Raw genomic sequence first — 18,661 nt, 5'->3', positions numbered from 1 at the left:
GCTTTGTAGCTATAAAAAATGAGTAAATGTCTTCATTAACAAGTGTTGTATTTCAAATCAAGGACATGCTCTGTCCTTCACTAATAAGACAAAATCTGGACCATTGTGTTCAGCTCTGGCCACCATATTTTAGGGGCACCATATGGAAAAAGGTTTAAAGGAGAGGGAGTCGGATGATGAAGGTTTACATGGAGACAGTTCAAACAAATGAGGAAATTACATGTGGGAGCATTAGACATTTGCTGCGTGGTCCAAGGGAAAATTCTAAGGCCAAGTAAGGGAAATTACAGAGACACAGACTCTGGCTTGATACAAATAATTTTATAACAATCAGATATGGTTTTTGTTTTTGAGGAGAGATGCTAAGTATGGAGAATCTCAAGCAGTCTCCACACCTAGCGCAGAGCCCGAAGTAGGGCTCCATCTCATCATCCTGAGATCATGACCTGAGCCAAAATCAAGAGTTGGACACTTAACTGATGAGCCACCCAGACGCCTCTAACAAACAGATAGGTTTTATTCGGTTTCCAATAGCTTGAGCTGTTCATTGAAAAAGAATGACCACTCAGTGGAAGATTTGACACATTTACAATTCGACTTGGGGCTAAGAGGAGAAAAATATATAGATATGGATATAGAGCTATGTAAAATACAAGTGCCTCCTAAGGAGAGTGTATCTTGTTTTATAGATGGCTTTTGGCCTTTGTGGGTTGCCTGGGAGCTTGAGAGTAAGAACAAGAAAGTAATGAATAGCTCCAGACTGCAAAGTGAAAAGAACTTGGCATTGTTTTAAGTGAATTAGAAAGTAAGGAGTGAGGTAGAGAAATTATAAAGAGTTAGGAACACCTCTGAGCTGCCATGAAACCATGTACTATATGGGATGAAGGCCCCACAGTAAAACCTCTGGTGGTTTATTGGTTGAAAACATCCCTAACAGGAGTGTCTATAATTTGATGCTTAGCTTGTGGTGTCCCTAGAATGTACTCACCCCTTCTATCTTTCCTCAAATTAAACCCTATTATCCACACAAAATGACTTGAAGGTGTTGTTACATTTTAATTTTATTTGTGGAAATCTGGGAAGGATCTGTGTAGTTCTCAAAAAGAGATAAAGATGAGGTTCATATCCATGCAATTCAGAAGGAAAAAAAAAAAAAAGACGCGGGCCAGAGAGATTGTTCATACACTGGAAGGAACTATATGTGGGCATAGTGTTTTTCCATGGATTCATAAACCTTGCAGAGAAAACTTTGGGCCTCTCGCTGCTTGAAACTGTGGAAAATGGAGTGATTTCAAATAAGCCCAACTTTGACAGTAAACTGCAAACCCCAGCTGACATCTGCTTTATATATAGTCAATTTGTTCTGCCTGTTACATCCCTATTGATCACATTAGCCCCAAATGAGCTCTCTCCCTTCTGAACTCAATTCACTTAACGTGTATCATGCGCTACTTTGGGTTGCACTGCACTGTCTTGGAAACTCATCTAATTAGGACAGTGTTATTTGCATTTGCAAATATATCATGATATATGTGCTTATATCATGCCTCTGAAAATACTTATGAACGGCTAAAGGGCAAGACCCACCTTACAAAGTATTTTAACTTTTCACGAAACCTACCACATGTTTGTCCAGGGAGGCCCTAAACAAATACTTGTTGAGTTGATAAATCTCTATAAGCTAGAAACATTGTTTGTGGGAAGTTTAGATTAACACCCACAGAGGACCCAAACAATCCACCTCACTAGTTGTCTCAGAAGTCACTCGCAATTGTGTCTAAATGAAAAACTGTTTGAAAACATAAATTTAAAAAGAATTGTGATCGGATTAACATGTAGAATTTTCATGCAGAAAAGCTATGTAATTCTGGTGATAATTCTCTCTATTTGAACTTAGGAAGTTTATTTGGTAGACATCAGTTCATCATAGCTTGATAACACTTCCCTCCCCAGTATTAATATGAGGATTGTTAGATCATACATGTAAGCATTTAGCATGGTGTCATATTCTTCAGACTGCATATATGTTAACTGTTGTTATTCAATAATAAGTGTCATTTTTATGATTAAAACATAAATATAACAAGTTCTTGTTTAATTCATGCATCAGTTTTGAAATATCTTATGGAATATAATCTAGCAATCACTCTAACAGCTAAAAAGAGCTTTGGAAACTAAAAAGTTTCAGAAAATACATATTAATTTTATGAAAGCTAGTATCTAAATAAATGGCATGTTACTGATTGTTCATAATGCAGTGATGAGAAACAGTGACTTCAAATCCAAGAGGTCTATATTCAAGTTTTTAATTACCAACCTATGAGCTTTACAACTTTGGGAACATTATTTAACTTTTTTCAACTCAGCTTCCACAGATGTGAGTAAATACATCGTCTGCTTCACAGCTTCTTGTGTAGGTTAAATGAGATAGTACATGTAAAGCATGTGGCTCATGACACTTAGTGCACACTCCAAAAAGAGGAATTGCTATGATCTAATCACAGTGTTAATTAATAATGCTCTTTTATAGTAATTTTAAACATCAGATTTTTAGTTCACTCTAATAGGAAAATATCACATTCAAACCTGATAATATAAATACCAAGAAACCAGTGTCTCAATATTTACAAGGTCAAGGTTTAATAGTTTTCTGCATAGTTTGATATCTAACCATTAACATCCCTAATAAAGGAAGGAAGCATTTAAAAGTTTGTTGTATGCTGTCTCCAAAGGTGGTAAAATTAATTAGGGAGATGTGCAGTCTGCTGATTCATTTGATTATATATTACTACCCAAAGTGCAAAATTTCCCTGCTAAGTCTGTTGCCTAAAGGAGTTTTGGTTGATTCATCACCTCTTTCACTCAGAGGGTTGATCATTGTAAATGACTTTATTGAACCATGGCTTGGTTCAGCATCACATGCTCCAGTGAACCAAGCAAAAAACAGCTGCTAAGTGCAGGTGACAAGTCTTCATGGAAAATTCAAGGGCTGAATCAGCATTCTCTCTGCCATCAGGCTCCTGTGTTGTCACAGATCTCTAAATTTCTTGTGTGACAGGCATGATTTTTAAAGGGACTTGCCCTAAAATAATGTAGCTTCCCATGGACGTTCATGACTTTCAGATAGTTAGAGAGAATCTATTTTTAGAATTTGTATTCCAAATTCCTGGATCCATAGCCATAGTTATACCACATTTCTAATGGTTTATTAAGTGTCAATGGAAAATCTCAAGCCAAATATAATTTGATAAAATAACATGTGATATTTATTTATTTTTTTTTTAAAGATTTTATTTATTTATTTTGAGAGACAGTGAGAGAGAGAGAGCAAGCACATGAGAGGGGGGAGGGTCAGAGGGAGAAGCAGACTCCCTGCTGAGCAGGGAGCCTGATGCGGGACTCGATCCTGGGACTCCAGGATCATGACCTGAGCCGAAGGCAGTCAATTAACCAACTGAGCCACCCAGGCGCCCCAACATGTGATATTTAATGTTTGAAATAATTTAGGAATCACTTGATGACTTTAAACACTGCAAAAAGAAACCAAATATCCATTAAAAGAAGAGTCAAAGGTAATTCAGTGGTAGAAAGATCCTAGAGTTAGAGAGATCTCCGTTTCCACGAGCTCTCCTTGCACTAAGGAACCTTAACAGATCCCCCAGTTAGAAATAGCCTGATCTTCAGGACAACTCTTGGATTTAGAGCTGATTTAAAAAAAAAAAAATCTGTCTCCTTCATTAGACTAAGTTTGGGATAGATTAGAAATTAAGTTTTTTTGTCAAAGGCACAAAATGGATGTTTGTCAAGCAGGTTGATGAATTAAATAATTCTAAAATTTTATTCAATATCAAGAGAATGAGAAAACAAGTCACAGCTTGGGAGAAAATATTTACAAAAGACATATCTGATCAGGGAACACTCATCTAAAAATATACAAAGAACTCCTAAAACTCAAGAATTAAAAAGCAACCTGATTTAAAAATGAGCCAAAGACTTGAACAGACATCACACCAAAGAAAGTGTACAGATTGCAAATAAGCAAATGAAAGAGGCTCCACATCATATGTCATTAGAAAAGTGCAAATTAAAATAACGAGATTAGAAAGGCCAAAATCCAGAGCACTGAAAATACCAAATGCTGGTGAGGATGTAGAGCAAAAGTAATTCTCATTTATTACTGGTAAAATGCAGAATAGTACAGCCAGTTTGAACACCATTTGTAGATTTCTTACAAAACTACACTACTCTTACTATATTATCCAGCAAACAAGTTGAAAATGCATGTCCACATATAAACCTCACATGGATGGTTATACAGCAGTTTTATTCATAATTGCCAAAACTTCAATAAAACTTAAGATATCCTTTCGTAAGTGAATAAATGGTGGCACATCCAGAAAAAATGGAATATTAGTCAGCACTAAAAGAAATGAGCTACCAAGCCATGAAAAGACATGGAGGAATCCTAAATGCATCTTACTAACTGAAAGAAGCCTGTTTGAAAAGATTACTTACAGTATAATTCCAACTATATGATATTCTTGAAAAGGCAAAACTATGGAGAAGACAAAAAGCTTAGTGGCTGCCAAGGGTTGAGGGGAGGGATGGATGAGTAGGTAGAACAAAGAAGATTTAAAAAGGAAAAAAAATACATAGAAAAAGGTGATTTCCTTAATCTAAATAATTCCAGGTTTATAATTTTAAAAATTATATGTATATATATATATATATAAAACTCATTTACTCATTCTTAACTTGTAATATCTTTATTATTAATTTATTTGTTGTCTAAAAGAAGCCCATGATTTTCTCAAGAATTCAAAACAAAATGACACCCTGCATTTTTTATTTGAAAACATGACATTTATGATATTATGCTAAGACTTGCACTGCAAGTCTTAAACTGATGCAAATGTTTACAACAATATTCAAAGATTTTCAGATAAATTTAGAAAATGTTAATTATAAACTTCACAGGCAGAAGACACGGTCTTATAAAAACTAGAGATCTATAATAGAAAAAAAAATTGGTGACCTACTTTGAGCACTCACAAACACAAAGGGTAAAGGAATTTGGTGGGAATTGATTTTTTACTCATAATAGTTAATATATGTAATAAACTCTTGAAAGGAGAAAGAGAAATTAGTATCAAGAGCTTTAAAATTGCTTGGGGACAAGGTGCTATAGAAGTTTATTGTTATACACAAAGAAATACTAGATATTATTTTTCACTAATACCTAAGGAGTCTTCTTAGAATCAAAGTGGGGATTATTTGAGGAAACACTTTAGAACAGTCTTATATACTTCAGTTGTTAAGCAAAATATGAATCAGGATTATTAATTTTTTAATAATATGAAATATATAAAGGCATGGTTACCAAAAATTAATTCAAGTCAGAATGCTTATGTAAAAACAGAAAAACATATGAGTAGTACCTAATAAAAATTAAGTTTATATCATAGGATAGCTAATTTTGTTTAATACTTCTCAGTCTTTAATGTGCCTAATAGTCACTTGGGGGTTTTGTGAAAAATGAAGATATTAATTCAGCTGATGTTGGTTTACTTCTGTTATTTCTAATAAGCTCCTAATTAATGGCAATTCTACTCTAACCTACAATGCATGGAAATTCAAACTCCAAAGTGGCAAGAAGGTCTGACTTCACACTGAGTTGATTAATAGGATAGTACTTTTTAGCAGGAGAGCAAAAATGCATGTGACTTTACAACAAGTGGTATTCTTATTTTCCCACTGCTATACAGCTGACAAATAGTGGGCAGGGTAGAGTGCAGAAAAGCCTAGTGGTGTCAACAGAAAGTGTTTTCTCATGTTAAGTTTGTGAGAGCACAGATATGAAGGTATCATCTAAACAGAGTCTAAAGTCTATTAGAAGTTCATATATTCTAGACAAACAACATTTTGTTTGAGGAACATTTTGCAGTACCCTTTCAATCATTAATAGAATAGATATGTTCTTTTATACTTGTGTACATACGTATGTCTCGAGTGTCTCTTTAATATTCCTCCATTTAAGTATTGACAGGAAGTTCAACTTTTTTAAATAAATGAAATAAAATGAGTAAACCACTTAAATGCTAGTGAATATTTTTGTAATTACTGTTCATTGGATTTGAAAACCTTTTGCTGCTGTAGTTCAGATACCCGATCACAAGCCTAAATTGAACAGCTGGTTGTAACAAATCCAAAGTATGCTTAGCATGCATAAAATACCAACTGGTATGTTGAGGAAGTTCTACTGCTTTAGGCAACTCATTCATTTATATTAGACCTAATACAGTAGTGGTCCCAACAGAGCTCCATGGATTCCTGTTATCAGCCGAAGCAAAATGGAACTCTAATCAAACTCAGGCTAAAATTTAAAATGGGCAAAGCTAGGAGAGAAGCTTATATCCAATATATGTTCCCCACATTCTGCAATTATAGACAGGACCCAGAGAACATGTATTCTACTGTTATTAATGTTTAAGAGAACTATTTATACCTTTTAGGCAAATCAGATCATATTACCACATGACTTAAAAATATTTAGACTTATCCACAAAATCCATACTCCTGAGCATAATACATAATATACTTGGGTAATCTGTTTGCCTGTCTACTTTTCCAGAGCCAATAGCCTTTGTATCTTCATGATAACCCCACATCCCAGCCATGCCAGACTACATCTACTTCCCCTAACCCTCCCTGGTCATTTAGAATATCCTCCCTCTCCCCACAACTCTTTCATGCATTCTTCTCATCATTTTAGAGACAACTCAAACATCAAGCTCTCTGGGATCCTTTTCAGATTGAAAAAAGAAAAAAGAAACTGATTTCTTCTTTATTGTCTGATTTCTTCATTATTGTCTCCCACAATTTGCAAAGCATCTTACTTCACTTACTTGTTTAATTATGTATTTACTTATTAGTAATTATTACATGCTGTATTATTTTTGCCATTTTGGAGGGGAGAAAATTCCCCCAAACTTTCACTTGACTCTTCCCCCAATGATATCTTCTCTTTTTTTTTTGAAAGAGAGAGAGGGAGCACGAGTCGGGGGGCAGGGAGGGAAAGAGAGAATCTTTAAGCAGGCTCCACACTCAGTGCAGAGCTCTGTGCAGGGCTCAGTCTCAGGACCCTGAGGTCAAGACCTGAGCCCAAATCAGGAGTAGGAGGCTTAACTAACTGAGCCACCCAGGCACCCCAATTTCTTCTCTTTAAGGGTTAAAAATCTAATGCAAGGATGTTGCCATTATCCAATCATTCTGATGTTAGGTATACTTTAAGGAATTAGGGAAAGAACTACAGTGTGGGTTAACAACTGAGTTCATTGTGATTCAAATGTAGTTCAAAATTTCCTACATCACCCGACCATCATAATCTCCCACTTTGGTAGGTCACCACATATTTTGGATCACAGCAATTATCACTTCAGAGCCAGAGTGTAACTTTTCAGGGATTTATATTTTCTTCCCCTCCCTGTACAGTCGCCCTAGTAAGTGACCCTGAGTTTCTTTGAAGAAGGCATGGAAGAAAATGTACAATGTATACTTCACGAAGTGTGGCTGGTCCCTATCATTCAAAAAGTTCCAGATATATGAACTGGCCTTGTTTAGGGAGCCATGATTCTCCATTGTGGAAATTCCAGTTACGTTCCTGATCACAGACCAAAACACGTCGTTGTTGTATATATTGAGTAAAATTTTAGTAGTAACAGTATGACCAGTTGGCTAATAGCAAAGATCCCTGCAAGTTAAAATAAACTGATTAGTAATTTGTTCCTACAGTTTAATTATAATTTTATCATCTTAGCCTTGGTGTGTATCTACTTGGTTTCTATTACTCTGAAATCCCTCTATTGGATATACTGATATAGCTCAAAGGTGACAAATGAAGAATCAATGGTGACACCTCCCACCCTAATGTTTGATCTGCTGTGACAGCACCACAGAATGTTTCAGGTGGTACGTACTTGAAATGTCTGGCATCCTCACCTCCTATTGATATTTCAATGTCTTCATGAGACAGTGTCCTTTGAGTCCTCTAGGTGGGAGTAAGGTAGAAGAGATTAAGGAGAGTGTCTGCACATAATAAATCTGTTCCAACATTCTTACCTCTCCAAGTCTTTATATTCTTTCTTCTGTGTTACGATAAATAAGTTATGGCATTTCAACCTTAGATGTAGGTCACTATTGGATATATACTTTAGTCAACCTACCAAATAAACTCTTCGTGCTACTTTCTTATGTGCAATAAAACCTATTATATCAAGAATCTCTGTTAGGTGCCCCCATAATAATAAATTCAGCCTTATCCATTATTATATTTTGTCATCCTTTGTCTAATTCTCTTAGGATACATTACTTCACATACTCCCTGACTTGCTGGTATCAATTAGCAAAATCTTGTAATTATTTTGAAGTGTGAGTTACCTCCTCTTAGGTCAGATTTTGCATGTATTCTTCTCAATTATACTGAACTCTAGAAGAATTCTGACTTTTATTATGGGTCAGGAGATAATAAGGGAGGACAGTGAGTCTTGAGGAAAATGACAACCTTTGCAGAGAAAAATCCCTCCAGTGAATTATTATGGGATCATCAAGCAAAAGAAGGGTAATCTTCTCAAAAGAAGTAAGGCTTCTTCAGCTAATGAGACAGGATTTCAAGTTTCTCAGCTTAATCCAAACCCATTCAGATCGCCTTTGAAGCTTTCTGATTTTCTTGCAATGATTCGATCTAACAACTTAAAGTCACAGGTTTGTGTATGTGTTTTGTCCTCTGTTCATCTATAAGCTCTCAAGAGAAGTTGAAACAATTATTCCACCTTAAAGCCTTGTAATCACCATTATGAATAAATTGTGAAGGACAGTTATAAGTTCTAGAGCTTTACCTCAGAAGACCCTTTATCACAGGGAAACATGATTGGTTATCTGGCTAATAGGGAAGCCACCGCATGCTATATGGATTACTAGTATCCCATTTGCCTTTAGCAAATAGTTTAGTATCGTGCTCAAGCTTAGGGACATGATCAAACCAATTCCCCAGACGGAATATGGGTATCCCATTCCATTTTTGTTATCAACTCTTCTTGCATCCACTTCAAGTATCAACTGTTCATTCCAGTCAGTATTGAATCAGGAGAACAGAAATCACAACAGTTATTTTACATCTTGGAAAACTGAAAATGCAAGAAAACAGTAAGAGCTAGTAAATGCTTGAAACAGCTACTACTCTTAAGGCTCAGGGAACAGAGAATTCTTAGGTTTCTTTCATATTCAAATAAAGCCTTTTTAAAAAGTGAAATGAACAAACGTCTAATTTACATGCTTTGTCTGGAGGTAGATCCCTCCTTTTTTTTTTTTTTTTTTTTTAACAAAGGACTTTGAAATGTTTTCTTTTCTCAAGGACAGCTACTACTTTTTGAGGTTGCGAAGTACCTAAAAGAGGGAGAAGGTGCCCCCTGGTGGCCGGAAAAGGGCACTGCTTGTCAGGTGTAACCACTTGATGGGCAAAATGAGGCTAGTTCTGTGAGTACTAGAAGCAGTGGGGAGCAAAGCAAATGTTAGTTGAATCAACTGCTGCTGGTGAGGTGAATAGCCCCGTGAGGTAATACTGACAACGGCAGCAAGCAGAGGAAAGAGAGAGGTCTTTGCCATCCTCCTGCCTTCCATCTCGCTCTAGCACATTCTTGGCTAGAATCAAATGGGAAACAAGCTGGAAAAGAAGAAACACTGTCTAAAGAGCCTCTGCCCCCACATTAGAGGATGGAGGGGCAATTTTGGAAATAAAAAGCAAAACAAAACTCCCAAGTGTTTAATTGCTGGCATGGTTTCATTTCTTTTATTTATTAGGGAAACCCCTAATCTATTCTTCATACATCTTTATAGCCACTCATATAGTTAGAATAATACATCACACCTACTAGTTGCCCAGCAATGTTTTTTGAATGATTGAATGAATGACAGTAAGAAGATATTTTAGATGGTTTTTTGAGTACTGTGGATTCAGAAACATTCAATATAAATATCAATTGGACTGTTGTTTTTAGGCCTATGTTTATGTCAGTCACTCTTATAAGCTTTCTACCTGTATGATCTCACTGAAGCCTTGGATCACCCTAGAAGATAAATACCATTATTTTTTCTTATTATGGAGAGGATGAAACTCAAGCTTATGGATGTTAAAAACAAACAAAAAGTTTCTCCGTGGTTCTAGAGTAAGAGCGATGATACAACAGTGTTTTTTTTTTTTTTTAAACGTGCTTCAGAGACAGAAAGACCTGAATCTGAAATTCAACTGACAATTCCCTTTTCTCTTTATCAAAGAATTTCAAAATTGAGCTTCAGAAATTTATTCTGGTGAACTTCTAGTGTTCTCAGTGATAATTTTGCTGCTATGGGTCACAGTGTTCTGTCCTCAGTAGATTTAAGGAACAGTTTATCAAGGAGTATTCTTGTCAATGAATTGAAAAGCTCTCTAGTTCCAGCCAAAAAGTTGAAGTTATATTGATTTATAACAGAAGCAGTCCATAACTAGATGGTGGACATGATACGCTGGGTACCTCTATCAGCCAACAACCAAACTTTATGAAATAGAACATTAAATGCACAATAAATTATTAAATGAACATCAAGAAAGGGCATTAGAGAATATAAGTCGATTTACAAGGAATAAATATGCCAAAACACATAGTAACTCACAAAGGAATTGGTGGCACATAAGACAATGACATTTTAAATGATTTTCCTATCTGTTCTTTTGCAGGAACTCTAAACATCTTCAGATACTAGCGTTTTATTTATGCTTCCTACAGACTTTTATCTGTGCATTGTTTCAAGAAACCTTCCAAAATTTAATTAGCATGTTAGCAAAATAGTCCAATCCTTTGGCTCTCATTTCAATATCTTTCAAATTCAAATCAATGCCCCAAAAGGGAGCATAGACAAATCCCTACCTCGTACTCTCTGCCTTAAAGTGTTTTCTTTTACCAAACACTGTAGATTTTGTTTTCTGAGGCATCTCTAATTATATACATTGCATAATGACCCAATATATTCATCCATGGTGCTTTCTCTCTGTAATAGTTGTACACATAGTAGCTTAACTAGCATAATACAAGTGCATGCTGTTGAATGAATAGTCAGGAAAGCAGGTGCAGGATGGTTCAGCAGCATGGATACAAGTTTTATAGGTATCAACCATCACGTGAGGATCAGAAGACCTTTAGCTAATTGTATTACCCTCCTTTTAAATGAAAAGAAAACGGGTCAGGAGAAGGAGAGGAAATTAGAGACATGAAAACATCTTCAAAAATCACTTACATATTTTGTGCTAATATGAACATTTAAAAAATATTTCTTCAACTGATAGGCATTAATAAATAGCATGGACATTGCACTGTGAGGACTGGAAAAATTACAAAGGATTTTCTTTCCATTTCTGAATCATACAGTTTGAATAGAAGGAAGGGGTACAGACACAATAAATGTTTAGTTAATAATACAAGGTCTTAGGTGATTAACAGAAGAATTCCCAAGGATTTGTAGAAAGATTGGTAATGTTTGAATTAGCAGAGAAGTCAAGAAAGACCAATCAAAGCAAGATTATCAGAGGCAAAATTTGAGAGCGCATTGGAGGACAGGGAAAATACAGCTTAGCTTGAGCCCAGAGTAATCAACAATCATGTCAGAAACTTTAGTCAAGGCCAGATTATGAAGAATCTCAATCTGCCTGAGGATTTTGGATTATTATATGCAATATGAAGCCAGCTATTTCTACCCACAAGAGAAATAGGTCTAGAAAGTATAATATGAAATTTAAAATGCTTACTTGTGTTCCTTAATTCAACCATAGTGCTTTAAAAATAAAGTTATTGTTGCTATCTGATAATCAACAAATATGGGATTGAATTATTTGATTGCTCTAATTTATTCATTCATTATTCATTCTACCAGAGCACTAAATTATGAATAGCAAATATGTGTTACAAATATGGACTAACTTGCCTCCCCCCCAACACACACACATATCCTATTCTGCAAAAGGAAAAAAAAAAAAAAACTAGCAAAGAAAGATTGCCAGTTAATTACGGACATATTTCCTGAAGATCCATGATGTGCCTTAGAATTATTCTCCATACAGCAGAAGTAGTTATTACCAATCAAAAGTATTGTCGAAAACAGCAAGATATACTATACATCTATTAGAATGACTAAAACCTAGAACACTGACAACACCAAATTCTGGCAAGGATGTGGAGCAATGGGAACTCTTATTTACTGCTGGTGAGAATGCAAAATAATAGAGCCACTTCCAAGGACAGTTTGATACACTAAACACACTCTTACCACATGTACAAGCAATCATGCTCATTGGTATTTACCCAAATGAATTAAGAACCTATGTTCACACAAAAAAACCCACATAGGGATATCTGTAACAGCTTTATCCATGATTGTCAAAACTTGGAAGCAATTGAAATGTCCTTCAGTAGGTGAACGGATAAATGCATTGGTTAATCTATACAATGGAATATTTTTCAGCAATATAAAGAAATGAGCTATCAAGGCCCATAAAGACATGGAGAAACCACAGAAAATCATACTGCAAAGTGAAAGAAGCCAACCTGAAAAGACTGCCTTCTGTAGGACTCCAACAACATGTCATCCTTGTAAAGGCAAAACTATGGAGACAGTTGAAAGATCAGAGGTTCAGAGGGAGGAAGGGAGAGAGAAAAACCTATTCAGGTGGAGCATAGGGGAATTTAGAGCAGTGAAACTGTTCTATGTGTAACTGTATGGGTGAATAGATGCCCTTATATATTTGTCAGAGCCCAAAGAATATACAATACAAAGAGCGAACCCTAAGGTAAACTATGGACTTTAGCTAAGAATGATTTGTAAATAATGGCTCCTTCATTGTAAGGGATGTCTCACACTAAGGCAAGATATTAATGACAGGGAAAACTAGCAGGGTAAGGGAGATGGAGGTGGAGGAGTATATGGGAATTCTATGTTCTTCTCGTTTTTTGGTAAACCTAAAACTGATCTAAAAATTTAAGTCTATTCATTTAACAAAATGTGTATGGCCTAGATGTTGGAAGCCCATTGGCCATGCCTGCTCTAAACTGTCAATCATTATACCTTATGGTTTACTACTGGATCTTCTCCCACTTCATTTCTGTCAAGCATGGGTATGAATGGGTAACTGGAGATGAGTAGCATTTGTGTAGCTTCTAGACAAATAGTAAGACCCTTATTTCTACTTATATATTATCCACTCTATAATTAATAAAATGTATGTACTGGTCTAATACATTATTTTCCATTAGTGTCAGTAATTCTGTGCCCAAATCCTCTCATTTACAATTTAAAGTGACTGGAATTTGGTAAACAACAAGGTTTAAGAATTCAGTCGCATGACTCAAGATATAGTCATAATGCACAGAAAATACTGACAATTAGAAGGGGCATAATATGGACCAATCTAGGTCATACCTCAGCAAATTATAATATAAAATATCTAGAGATAATCATATGTTCTGTATATGTATGTGAACTAGTGGTGGGGGAGGAATTGAACACAGTGAGGATCATTTATTAAGGTAGGAAATGGAAAACATAGAACACATGTCATCAGTAAATGTGATTATATTTTCATGTAATTCAAACTCTATAAAAAACGATGATATCCATATATACACACACAGATATTTTCACCCAGCCATGCACACACAGAGTTTCACAAAGTTGAATAGGTCCAGGAATGATTTTGGAGAGTGTGATTTGGAGAATGGTAATATCAACAACAATAAATATAAACAGACTCTGCTTTCTAATTATCAACATCATCTATCTCAATATATTAGATTAAACTCAATAGGAAAGAGCTATTTTGCTTCCTTTGGAAATCTGATATTAGGCCATCATATCAGTATTTACTAATATTGATTTGCCCACTTTTCACATTTCTGTAGAGTGTTCTCTTATCCCATGTGAGATATCGAACCAATACACTTAAGTGACATGTCCACTTCTTTACCATTAAATAGAAAACACAAATATTTAACTTGCATTGTTACATTTATCTTATGGGTAAAATTTTGCAACATACATAAATTATGTACAGTCAATGCATTTTCATTATTTTCAATTTTAGCCCTTTTCCCCATCTTCAATGCTGTCCTACTTTAAAATAAAACACGACCTCTTTCTTAGAAGAAACTTAAAGTCCTTAAAATATTTTTAATACTTACTACATAAAATCGGTAGCCTTAGGATTCCCACTCAAGGCTTATTACCCAGTAATTCATATTACCAAAAGCTAACTTTGTAAGAGAGACCTGAATTAGAGTATATACCAGCCTGTTCCCGAAGGACTTGGAATGATCCCCACACAACTGTGTATATTATACTAGTTGCATTCAAAATTTAATCTTTTCAAGGTATGCACCTTTTCAAACAAAGAATAAAATGCTTACATGCTTATTTCCAAAATACCCGTCAAAGAAAGATCGGTGCCACTTCCTTCGTCTCATTTTATTTAAGCAACTATTCTTCTACCCTGCTAAATCAATGAACCTTTCAATAAATGATTGGAACCCATGATTCACTGCTCAAAATACTTCCCCTTCTCTTACTTCCCAAAAGAAATACCTCTCACAAGGATATGACACGTCTCACTCGTTCCATGGGGATGGCATCATTTGATAAAAATCCTAGACCCACTAAATAGATCACTTTTGCATGGAGATGTTAAGTGCTGACTACTCCCCAAACAACTCCTGCCATCAGGGGTCATCTTTAGCAGCTGTGGGTATTGGAGGAAAATGGGTTTCCACTTAGTAAGAAAGTCTGCAGTGCAGTTCAATATGCATGGCTTTCAAAGGGATGCAGGAAGCTCCTTTTCCCCAGAGTCAGCTGCCTGTAGCACCCTCTGTGTATATTTATGAAAACTTCATATACTGTAATAAGGAAAAAAAAATTGGAATTTAAAAATACATGTCCTATATGGGAATGGCTAGTGAAACCATCCTATTATTTTCAATCTTTCCATTCTATTTTTGTAGAAAACAAGTAATATTCTTTTTGCTACCTGCTGTTCCCTTTTGCTGGAAGCAAATTGCAGGTGAGCCCGAGCCACTCATTCTCTCTCAGATATTTGCAGATTGTAAAGGAACTTTCTTCCCTGCAGTTCTTCCTTACTTTAACATTTCTCATGATACTAGCTGCATAACATACAATCTTTAAATGTGTCTAACACTGGTCACTTCACTATTTCAAACCATTGTTATTTTCAAAGATAAAACATTTTATATACAAGAATATTTGAAAGAGAATGAATTCAGACAGCATAGGATAAATGCACCTTCCCATGAAAATAAGACATTCTCATTCATCTGAAATGCTTCTGTCCGTGGGAGTAGGAGAAACCTACTTCAAGCAGCACTCATGTTCTAAACACAGAGAAAATACTTTAAGGAAGCAATGTAGTCTCTCTCAGTGGTTTGCTGAGTATAACATAGGAAGAAAGAGCCCCCTAATGGTGCAGATACCTATAAAAACAGAAGAGGTTGCACTTTCTTGATTCTTTTTGCTTAACTATGGCTAAAAGATATCTGATATGATGGAAGTAACTGGAATGTTGCATAAAGGGTCAGACGGAGCCTTCCCCTAAATGCAAAGAAAAGTGAAAACCGAATTGATTAAAAAAGCTGCTAGATTTCAGACTCAGCCTGACACCTCTATGCATGACTATTAGAACACTTGTCTGCCTTGATCATGTTTGCTGAGGAGCACTGATCTGGAATGCTGGAGCCATATGAATTACATAGCTATAAGTGTAAAATGTTATTTAAAAAAGAACTTGCTTTTGTTGCCAATCATGGGACAATGTCCTATTAAGAAGATTGGGGGATTAAATTTCTCACAGGAGTAGTTACAGAATTTGTAAGATAAAAAAAGGAAGAGAGAATCAAAGTAACATTTAAGATAAGCTAAGAAGAATGCTTAAGTGCAAGATGCACATAGTTCAGAAATGATTTTAAAAGTCTTTTTAAGGGAAAAACATGTCTATTCATAGAAAAAAATAAGTATGGATATTTACATCTACCTATGCTAAAATACTAATGGTCTTATAAAAAACACATAGTGCAATTAAGAATTAGTTTTCTTTATGGAGTATACCTCAATATAACCCATAGATAAGCACTATAAGGTAACTGGGCTGTATAACTAGGTTAGACACTTAAGATTATTGCAACAAAAATTATGGAATTTTAAATTACTATGCATTAAATTTAAAAATGACTAGATGAATTAGTTAAATCTTAATTATATCATTTGAGGAGATATGTCAGATTGTTTGAATAAACAATAAAATGGAAAGATTAAAAATAAAGTTTTGGATAAATTGGATAAAAAGTTAACATAAATATTGTAACATATGCAAATCAATAATTAAACAAGATTATAATAGGTTTATGACAAAGGTCATGCGGGGATTTAATATAGTATTTGCATATGTATGCTATATATAAACTACATGTATATATATAAATATAAATGTATGGTCTGTAGTACCTGCCACCTTCCTCAGTCAATAGTTTGGTATTAATTTTTGAAACACTCAATACTCAAAATTCTCAAAAGAGATGCATATATTGTTTTGTCAAATGACTCAATTCAAAGACAAAAATATTTAATATTCTTTAATACACACTTCTATTCTCTTAGACAAACTGTCCTTTAAAAATTTATAACAGTTATTCCTTTCTGATATGGTGATGTAAATGTAAATATCTAAATAGCTATAATATTTATATTATTATGAAACATTAAAACATTACTGCACATTTAAAAGACAAAATAGAGGTCATAAAAAATTGTGTTCATCAAATACGTAGTTATATTTAAAATACAAGCAAGGGTTAAACACAGATGCAAATACAGGCATTCAGAGTATGTAATATTCCTAACTTCAGCTACGCTGGCTCCCAAGGGTACTGGCAATCTTGTTATTATTTGAGACACTGAACAACATATTTAAAAAGTTTTGCCGACTTATCACAGCCAGCAGTTTGATCTTTGATTAGTGACTCAGGGAACTTTAGTCAAAAACACAACCAGAGTAGCTCAGGAGAAAATATCTCTCTTCATTGACCCAAAAGCAAATAAATTGACATCCAAAATGCCGTAGACCATGTTAGTTCCAGTAAGGATGAAATTAATCATTTTCATCTGTTATCACAATGCTACCTCTTTAACAGTCGACCTGTAAACCTAAGGTCAATCAACTACATCAGTACTGCATTGCTCCAGCCTGTGATTCCTATTCTTATGCCATCCAATTGCTTCCCTCAAGAAAAAAAAAAAAATCCAGTTCCCAGCAAAGACTTCAATATGTGCAAAGTTTCTATATGTTCATAGACACTTTACCAGCATACACCATCAGTGACATTTAAAATATTAATTGATGGAACTGACTGCAGCTCTAGCTATGGAATCTAGAAGAGCTAAACATCTCCAGAGACATATTTCTTTGCATTAGCTCAGTACTTTCTTAAGACCAAATGCTAGCCCTCAATAACTTAGCTATAATAAAATGGCAGTCTCATGTCACATCATTTAAGAGACATCATGTTTATGTTGAAGAGTTAAGACTGCAAAGGACAGACACAGAAAAAAAAAACTGACAATCACTGAAAACATTGTAGCTTCTACGTCTGCATGGAATTGAATAGTACACAGTTAACACAGTAATGGTACTTTTGTGATATGCTATTATTTCCCAAAGTTGTTTCACAGCTAAGAACAATATACATGAACATATTATAAGGCTGTCACCGAAAATGCTCTTTTTAGTGTGGACTTCGCTTCGTTCTTTCTTTTTTTTTTCATACAGAGTATCTGCTATATAAACTTACAATCTAGTGATCTTATAAATAAAACTTATATGTACCTGGAGATAAAATAGCAAATATATTCATATAAACATGTATCAACACATTTTTTAAATCCACATGCCTATGCATTGCATTTACTCTAATACATCTCTGAAAACTCAGTTTTTAAAGCCTGCAAAGCTAGGGCATATTTTACCGGGAATGATTAAAAAGGAATCCAGAGATAAAAAATTTAATTTCCTTACCTGAAGCATGTAACTCTTTCTGTTCGTTTCTGGAGAAAAGTGGGGCTGGCAAGGGGGCTTGATTTTTGTTTTCTTTTCAAAATCCTCTTTAATGATGCAGGAGTGAGAGGAACTATTCCAAGGTGAAGTCTGTTATTTCTTGCTGGGGCTCCAAGCTGACAGCCTCTTGTAAAAGAAAAGGCATCTCAGTAAGTTGTTGGCTGAGAAAGCAAGGAAGCAAGCTAATCGGCACCAGCAGTCACATAGTGATGCTATGAAACGTGCACTGCTTCCTCCCCACCTTGCGTTCCTCCTTCTCTCTCTCTCTCTCTCTCCCTCTCTCTCTTTTTCACCCTGACGCTCACTCCGCTCTGAGTCCTGACCCCTGCTGCTGCCTCTGTGTAATCAATCCAGCCTGTCGGAAGATAATAGTCCTCTATTTAACCAGCCAATCAATAGCAAGGATTCCGCTGCTCGTCCCAAGAGTCTTTTCCAAGAGTGGTACAAACAATAAGAGTTTTGTAAGCAGTT

General features: G+C 35.3%; 1 protein-coding gene across 1 annotated transcript in view; it reads right to left on the bottom strand.

The window, feature by feature from the left end:
• The window catches only part of CDH18 (cadherin 18), a 990,219-nt gene extending 971,785 nt beyond the window's left edge, over positions 1 to 18,434 (bottom strand). The window contains exon 1 of the mRNA XM_073891068.1: positions 18,152 to 18,434. The gene's annotated coding sequence lies outside the window, so the exon portion shown is untranslated. The remainder of the gene's footprint in view (positions 1 to 18,151) is intronic.
• Positions 18,435 to 18,661: the final 227 nt, after the last annotated feature.

The sequence above is a fragment of the Callorhinus ursinus genome, unplaced genomic scaffold, assembly GCF_003265705.2.
Source record: "Callorhinus ursinus isolate GAN/ISIS: 27379988/994484 unplaced genomic scaffold, GSC_fseal_2.0 scaffold3, whole genome shotgun sequence".
In the NCBI taxonomy this organism is placed as follows: Eukaryota; Metazoa; Chordata; class Mammalia; order Carnivora; family Otariidae; genus Callorhinus; species Callorhinus ursinus.
Note: the sequence above shows the minus strand (reverse complement) of the source record. Positions and strands in the feature narration are given on the sequence as shown.